This window comes from Macaca thibetana, chromosome 3 (assembly GCF_024542745.1).
Source record: "Macaca thibetana thibetana isolate TM-01 chromosome 3, ASM2454274v1, whole genome shotgun sequence".
NCBI classification, from domain to species: Eukaryota; Metazoa; Chordata; class Mammalia; order Primates; family Cercopithecidae; genus Macaca; species Macaca thibetana.
Window position 1 is genome coordinate 30,476,839 of NC_065580.1, and position 8,945 is coordinate 30,485,783.

Here is an 8,945-nt window from a genome sequence, read left to right on the forward strand (position 1 = left end):
CAGACCTCTTTCCAGCAATTTTAGATGGCATAGGACAATGAAACAATGGAGAAAGAATGTTGAGAAGAAAAGTATGTGACCCCATGATTCTATAAATGGCTTAAAATTCATTCAAATATAGCAAAAATAATCTCAAAACACTAAGCACACCAAAATAAATCCATAAGCTGGTTCTTTGAAAAAAATTAGTTGGACTACTAAACATTTTACTTTGTAAAAACATGGACATAAAACATGAACTAAGAAAACATTAGGGGAGATATACCTAATGTAAATGATGAGTTAATGGGTACAGCACACCAACATGGCTCATGTATACATATGTAACAAACCTGCACGTTGTGCACATGTACCCTAGAACTTAAAGTATAATTAAAAAAAAAAAGAAAACATAAGTACATGCAAATGAAGGGGAGGTACAGGCTTCTGGGTGAAGGTAGTGGCATGAAGCTATACTACTTAAGATGTAGTCCAGGTAATCAAATACCCCAAACTATTGTGACTTAAAATAGAATTTTGATTTTCTCTTACATAATAGTTCAAAGGTCAGCAATCCAGAGTGGATACAGTATCTCTGCCCTTCTCAACATGTGGCTTTCAGCTCTGGGTCCTAAGGTGGCTGCTCCAGCTCCTGCCATTATGTCTGCATCCTGGCCAGTGAGAAGTGGGAAAAGAAAGGGGAGTTTACACTCATTCCTTTTAAGGCTATGACCTGAAAATGGCATAATCACTTTTGCTCACATCCCATTGGTCGGAATTCAGACACAGGGCCACACCCAGATACAAGGGAAGCTGGGAAATGTAGCTTTTCACTGGGTGGCCGTGAGCCCACCTAGAACTGGAGAATTATTTATTATTTAAGGATGCGGGATATTGATGGACAATTAGCAACCCATGCGAAGAAGCTATGTCACAGAATGACTACCCTGGCCATAGACATTAAGTATATAGTTTATTTAAAAAACAAAAGATTAACTATTGATAACCTAACAAAGAAAGAGATTAAGTCGGGTGGCCAAAGGGTAGAAAAGATGTAAAATCTGGAGCTAGCCTGATAGTAGAGTAAGAATGCTAATTAATAAAATTGTCCGTGTTCTCACAAATTACTCCCTCCTCCTCCCCAAATTGGAGAAGAGCGGTCTGAGGGAGTCAGTAATCAGCTCAGGAAAACAATTCAAGAAAACCCTTCAAGAGTAGAAGAAAACAATTCAAGAAAAACCTTCAGAAATCCCCTATCAGTCACAGCACTGTCTCATTAGAGACAGAAGAGCCCAGCTGGGTTCACCATTGTTCAGTTCTTCAGGCCGATTTGATGGAAGGATTACCTCATGAGAATAGGATACACCTCCAAATAGAAAAGAGGGCTTTTTAAAATTTTTCAGGAGACAATTCAGCCTTAAAAAAGAAAGAAATGGGCCCGGTGCAATGGCTCACACCTGTAATCCCAATACCTTCAGAGGCCGAGGTGGGAGAACTGTTTGAGCCCAGGAGTTTGAGATCAGCCTGGGCAACGTAGTGAGACCTCGTCTCTACTAAAAATTAAATAAATAAATAAATAGATAAAATTGGCCAGGTGCAGTGGCATGCGCCTATAGCCCCAGCTAACTGACAGGCTGAGGCAAAAGGATCGCTTGAGCTGGGAGAGCAAGGCTGCAGTGAGCCATGACATGATCATACCATCGCACTCCCGCCTAGGCCACAGAGATCCTGGAAAGAGAGAAAGAAAAGAAAAGAAAAGAGAAAAGAAAAGGAGAGAAAGGAAGGAAGGAGAAAGAGAAAGAGAGAGAAAGCAAGGAGGAAGGAAAGAGGGAAGGAAGGAAGGAAGAAGGGAAGGGAAGGAAGGAAAGGAAGGAAGGAAGAAAAAGGAAGAAAAAGCAAGAGAGGAAGGAAGGAAGAAAAAGAAAGGAAGAAGGGAAATCCTGCCATAGGCAACAGCATGCACAGACCTGGTGAAATAAACCAGACACAAAAAGACAAATACCGTATGATGTCACTTATACATGAAATCAAAAATATTTGGCTGGGCAGGGTGGCTCACATCGGTAATCCCAGTACTTTGGGAGGCCAAGGCGGGAGGATCATTTGAACCCAGGAGTTCAAGACTAGCCTGGGCAACATAGTGAGACCCCCATCTCTAAAAATAAAATATAGTAATAATAAAAATTAGCAGGGCTTGTGTTCCCAGGCTGAGGTGGGAGGATTGCTTGAAGCCAGGAGATTGAGGCTGCAGTGAGCCATGATCGTGCCACACTGTATTCCAGCCTGGGCGACAGAGAGAGACCCTGTCTCAAAGAAAAGAAATTAGTCAAACTTATAGAAGCAGAGTGTAGAACAGTGATTGCCACGGGCTGGGTGGAGAGGTGAAGATGAGGAGATGATGGTCAAAGAATACAAAGTTTCAGTTGTAGGATAGATGAATCTAGAGATTTACTATGAGGCATCATGCCTACCACTAACAATGCTGTACTATATAGTTAAAATTTCCCAAGAAGGTAGATCTTATATTTGATGTTCTACACACATACACACACACACACACACACACACACACACACACATATACACAATAATAATAATAATAATAATAATAGGGCAGGAGGAAAATTCAGGAGGTGATGGGTATGTCTATGGCCTTGATGGTAGTAGGGTTGGCTTCACAGGCGTATATTTATCCCCACATTCATCAAGTTGTATACATTAAATATATACAGCTTTTTACATCTCAATCATACCTCAATAAAATGGTTAAAAAAGAAAACTTTTAGGGGAGAGGATACCCCATGTCCTCTGACAAAGGCTATGGACAGGCCCCTGAGTCCTCATCACCCCAGGACCTTCAGCCTATGGAAGAGTGAAGGTCAATAATACAACCTGCAGCCTTCCAACTCCGTTGTAGCCCTTTGCATTTCCCAGAGTTCCACGAGGAGCTGCCTTACTGCCTGCTGTGTGGCAGCAAGCAGCGAAGGAGACAGAGGTGAGCCCACCAGGCTCTGGGATCGCAGTATGCCCAGGGATGAAGGATGAGGCAGATCAGAGAGTTTCTCAAAGACAGAGGGCTTGCTCAGTAGGGACGGTGGCGGATGAGGGAGTCAGCCAGTATGGTTAGGAGACTGGTTACCTGAGCAAATAAGCAAACACATTGAGGATAATGGTAGCCAGGTTTCTCACTGTGGGAGAAGGTCCTTGTAAGCATGGCAAGCTTGGGAAGGCTAGAAAGAACCCTGAGGTAGTAGACTGAAATTGGAGATACCAGAATGAACTCAGTTTAAAATACATAAATAGAGAGAGAGAGAGAGAGAGAGAGAGAGAGAGAAAGAGATGGAGATATATAGTTACAGGTGCATGAGTATATAAAAATGTCTGTGCATATATGGCTGTGTGTGTGTGTTTTTCTAAATCTGTCCATTGAGAGGGCCTAGAAGCAGTGACACAACAGTAAGAAGAAGCACACTAAGTGTGTAGATTGGTTTCCAAATACCATCTTCCACTCTAAAGAACCAGGATTTCTTGGAGAAATGGCTGATTCCAAGATTGAGGTGGGAAAAGTACAAGATAAGAGTGGAGCCTCTTGTTTGCCAGAAAGGAAGGAATTGCTCAAAGAATGATGGTGGACAAGTCAAAAGAATGCAGAAGACAGCCTGGAGGTGCTCCCGCAAGCCAAATTTGGGACTGTTTGAATGTCAAAGCAGATAATGACCGTAATAAGTTACAAACTCTTGAATAAAATTGAAACCTATGAGTCATACTGATGAGAGAGAGAGAAAGAGAGAGAAAGAGAGAGAGGAACCTCTCCAAAGAACCAATGTGTCAGTATGTTTAGCTCCCCGTTCTTTGTTCTCCATTTTAAAGTTTAACTTCCTCATTCTTTATGTCTCCTTGCCCTAGTTTCAGTAAACAACCCCCTCCTAGCCTCTATCACCTGCTCTGTTCTTAGTCACCTGCTCTGTTCCTAGTCACCTGCTTTGTCCTTAATCATCATTAGTCACCTGCTCTGCAACCATCCCTCCTGCCAAAACTACTAACCTTGCCACTCCAGCTTATACCCTTGCTCTCTTTAAAATAGCCAATCGGAATTAGCTTAGACTGTGCCATCCAACCCCAGTCAATAGGGAAAAGACAATAGGGAAAAGCAGTAGTGACTAGCTGTGTTAAGAATAAGACCCCCTACCCCTCCCTCATCCAGTGTGCTCTCACCATTGCTCCATCCGTGAGATGTACCCTTCTATAGAAGTAAATTGCCTTGCTGAGAAAACTTTTGCCTCAGTGCTATTTTTACTTGGCGGCAGCGAGCATTTACTTCCAACATTTGTTTCTCTGTATGGAATACAGTTGGCCCTTGAACAACATGGGTCTGAACTTTGAGGGTCCACTTACACCCGGATTTTAAAAATACGCACAGTTTACCCTCTGTATGGGTGGGCTCCACATCCAGAACCAAACACATTGTGTGAAACATGGTATTGGCTGGATGTGAAGCATGGTATTGGCTGGATGTGAAGCCCACCTAGATGGAGGGCTCACATTTCCTATCAGTTGGTTCCACTGGGACTTAGGAATGTGTGGATTTGGTATCTGGGGGGGGAACCAAGCCCCATGTGAATACCGAGGGACAACTGTGTTTCTTTCTTCTCTTGCTCCTTCAAGATGTCCTCTTTTTGCTTTGTTTTCAGCAGTATGAACTTAAAATGTGTAGGTAGTGTATCGTGTGTGTGTGTGTGCACTCATGTTAGTATATCCTGCTTTCTGCTCTCTGAGCCTCTTGGATCTGAGATTTGATGGCTGTCATTAATTCTGAGAAATTCTTGGCCATTATTTCCTCAAATATTTATTCTATCCCATTTCTTCCCTTCTCCTGGGATTCCAGCTATGTATGTATGTTTCAAGCTCATGTTTTAATATTGATTTTAACATCTAAATAAAATGGTAGCAAATGGAATCTATCTTGTAGTAAAAGAATAATAAAACTTTACTAAGGCTGGGCATGGTGGCTCACTCCTGTAATCCCAGCACTTGGGGAGGCTGAGGTGAACAGATCACCTGAGGTCAGGTGTTTGAGACCAGCCTGGCCAACATGGTGAAACCCCGTCTCTACTAAAAATACAAAATTGCCGAGTGTGGTGGTGCATGCCTGTAATCCCAGCTACTTGGGAGGCTGAGGCAGGAGAATGGTTTGAACCCTGGTGGCAGAGGTTGCAGTGAGCTGAGATCATGCCACTGCACTGCAGCCTGGGTGACAGAGAAAAACTCCATCTCAAAAAAGAAAAAAATAAAATAAAAAAAAAAAATACAAAATAAAACAAACAAAAAAAACCTTACTAAATGTGAGTATTAAAGAAAGCAAGAATAATTGAAGATTGCAAACTATATAACTACAATTCACATGGTAATTAGTCAAGAGGAAGATATCCTATGATGTACCACTGTACTCCAGCCTGGGCAACAGAGAGAGACCCCATCTCAAAAAGAAAAAGGAAAACAAAAGTATAAAGAAAGCTTGAAAGTAAAAGAATGAAAGAGAAGTATACTATATAAGTACTAACAAAAGAAAGCTGGTGACCTATATTAATGTTAGTCAAATGGACTTTAAACCAAAAACCACTGCTAAAAAGAAAAAGAACCACTGTGGAATGATAAAAAGTTCAATTCACCAGGAACATTAAAAAAAAAAACCAAAAACCTCAAACGTATAATAGTCTCAATCTATATAAAGCAAAATTGACAGAACTGCATATGAACAAAGTAATAATCACAGAAGGTGATTTTAATGCCTTTCTGTAATTGATACAGTATGCAGACCAGATCAGTAAGGATATAGAATATTTAAACATGATTAACAAACTTGATTTAATAGACCACAGGCAGAGAACACTACACCCAACAATTGCAGAATATGCTTTAATTTTAAGTACATAGGGAAATTTACAAGTAAAAAATGGCCAGATTATGAGCAATAAAGCAAGTTTCAGCAAATTTCCATCACTGAATTGCATGTAGCAATATTCAAATCTAGATCGCAATGCACTTAAGCTATAAATCAAACAAAAAATCACTAGGCTGTGGGATTCAGTGAGATTCAGACATCAAAGTGATTGTAAATCAGGAGGGTGCAAGCATTCCTGAAAATCTTCAGGAATGACAAGAGTAGCCTAGGGGCTTGAGTCACTTTATTTAGATAATAAAAGAAACAGTGACCTTAGAAGGTTACTGAACTTGACACCCTCAGATTACACAAGAACAAATGAATCGTTAAATAAAAAGCAGTTGAAGTGCTTGTTTCAATGAGGTGGGTTGTTTTTGGTGGGGGCAGTGGCAGGGATGGACAGACAGGCCCCAAAATTACTTAGTTCTGTGTTATTGGAAGCTTTATGAACAGTATTTTTGTAATACCTATTTAAAAATTTTTATTAAAATTCATTTAAATGTTCATTGAGTTTAATTCAGTTGGTGCCTTGTTAAATGTAAGAGACAAAGAGTTAGAGATGACTATGAGGACTTGAACCTGGCTGCCCTGGAATATTGTGGTGATAAGGACAGAAACCGGGACTTCAGGAGCCCTCAGGAGCCCTCAGGAGAAGACAATAAGTTAGCTGATACAGGATGTTCCCCTGTTCTCTGACATGACCATGGTAGGGAACCCCCAGGGCTCAGCCGGCTGGAGGAGGGGCTGTATAATGAGGGGCATTGGCCAGGCATGGTGGCTCACACCTGTAATCCCAACACTTTGGAAGGCTGAGGCGGGTGGATCACTTGAGGTCAGGAGTTTGAGACCAGCCTGCCCAACACAGCAAAACCCCATCTCTACCAAACCCACAAAAATTAGCCAAGCGTGGTGGCGCACTCCTGTGGTCGCGCACTCCTGTGGTCCCAGCTACTTGGGAGGCTGAGGCAGAAGAATTGCTTGACCTCAGGAGGAAGAAGTTGCAGTGAGCCAAGATCAGGCCACTGCACTCCAGCCTGGGCAACAGAGTGAGACTCTGTCTCTAAATAAATAAAATAAAACAAATAAAAATGAGGGAGCTTTGGAACCTGATTCTATGGACAGAACAGGAATCTAGGCAGGAACCCTCCCCCTGACAGACAGCCCAGAAGAGATTGAAGATTATAGGACCTAGTTAGAGTCAGGGTGGCATGGGCTAAGGAGGGGCAGGAGAGACTCTGAGGCGTGGGTGATGGCATGGCTGGGATTGAACCAGGGAGCAGGAGAGGCTGCCCAGGACTCTCTGCCCTGACAACTGAGAAGAAGATGTGGGAGGAGCAGAGCAGAGGAGCCTAGAGAAGCAGCCCCAGTGTGGGGTAGGGATAAGAGGAGGCAGAGATGATGCAGGAGCTGTCTAAGTGCCACCAAAGGCAACAGAGAAGTACTGGGGTGGTCAACACTCCTCCAGTGTTGTGGTTCTCAACCCTTTCAGACCCAAGTCCTCTTTTTATGAGAAGTATTTTGTCACACTCTTTCACCAGCCTGAAATAAAATTCATAATGATTGTAACCTATCTATACAAATAAATTTTTAAAATTTATATCCTGTCCCAACTGTAATATACAAGGAAAATATAAAACAATGCATGTCAATATGTAAATGCTTCCGCACGACTTCATTCGAAGCCATGAAATAGAATCAGAAACTTGTACCCAGAATGCATTAGTTACAAAAATAGACCCATAAAGGTGTGTTGAATGTACTACTCCAAAACAGTAAAGATCCACTACAGATTGGTAAGTGGGGCTCAAAATAGTCCAGGTGGGGCGGCGTTATTGTGAATCAATGAAATGATGGGGTTAGTCCGCTCCTCCAGGGGCCTGGGAGAGGCAGAGCCAAACCGGTGTGGCGGTAACTGCGGCCACATCTTAGCTTCTGAGATCAGACCAGGTCGGGCGTGTTCAGGGTGGTATGGCTGTAGACACCGGCAGTGGCGCCTGGTGCTACAGGGGCAGACCCCCACCCTCCTGGGCTGTAGCAGGGGCGCAGGTGGGCGGAAAAGAGTGAGCAGAATCAGGGGGCTGTTGGAAAGCACGGCGACAAAAGGGGGACAGAGGGAGGAGCGGGAAGCCAAAAGCCTACAGGACCCGGTATTCCCAGGCGGTCTCCTATCCACGTGTTAACCAGGCCGGACCCTTCTTAGCTTTTGATATCAGACCAGATCGGGCACGTTCAGGGTGGTATGGCAGTGGCACCTGGTGCTGCAGTGACGGACCCCCACCAGGAGGTCCCGGGCTGCGGCGAGAGAAAAGGGGGAGCAGAGTCAGGGGGCGGTTGAAAAGCGCGGTGACAAAAGGGGGAAAGAGGGAGGGAATGGGAAGCCTAAGGCCTGCAGCACCCGGTGTTCCCAGGTCATCTCCCATCCAAGTACTAACCAGGCCCGAACCTGCTTAGCTTCCGAGATCAGATCAGATCAGGCGCGTTCAGGGTGCCTAGATACTGGCGATGACGCCCGGCTGCCCCAAGAACCCGGCCCAGCCACGCCCGCCGGGTTGTCCCCTCTGCTTACATGGCCAGGTGAAGAAATTGAGGTCTTGAGGCTGGCTGGGATTGACGGGACCAGGGGCAATGATTCCAGAAGTCTCCGGTTACTTGGCACCCATTTCCTTGGCTTGATCTGGGGAGACCTGAAGGGAGAATTCTGGGCCCAGGGCAGCGGCCCTGCAGGAGTGGCCTGTCTTTTCCTGCTGGCTTTGCCCTTCCCTCCAAGCCCCACTCAGAGTGAATCCCAACTAAAACCAGGGTTGTGTAGGGGATCTGAACCCCACTTATTAAATTGGTTTTACTGTCCTAGGAGCAACTTTGTAATGATTTTCCAAACTGTGAACAACTTTTGGTTAAACACCAAACAAACAAACAAAAAACACACACACACAAACCCCAAAGTACCATCTTCCCTTGATTTACATGATGGTTACATTCCTGGACAATTCCGTGTATATTAAAATTGGGCGAGTGGGTTGGGGAG

At 44.0% G+C, this 8,945-nt stretch overlaps 1 protein-coding gene across 2 annotated transcripts in view; it reads right to left on the bottom strand.

Annotated features, from left to right (window-relative positions):
* Positions 1-684, bottom strand: part of LOC126949770 (coiled-coil domain-containing protein 136) — a 113,503-nt gene extending 112,819 nt beyond the window's left edge. For both annotated transcript variants that reach the window (XM_050782554.1, XM_050782553.1), the window contains exon 1: positions 532-684. The gene's annotated coding sequence lies outside the window, so the exon portion shown is untranslated. The remainder of the gene's footprint in view (positions 1-531) is intronic.
* Between the last annotated feature and the right edge of the window lie 8,261 nt (positions 685-8,945).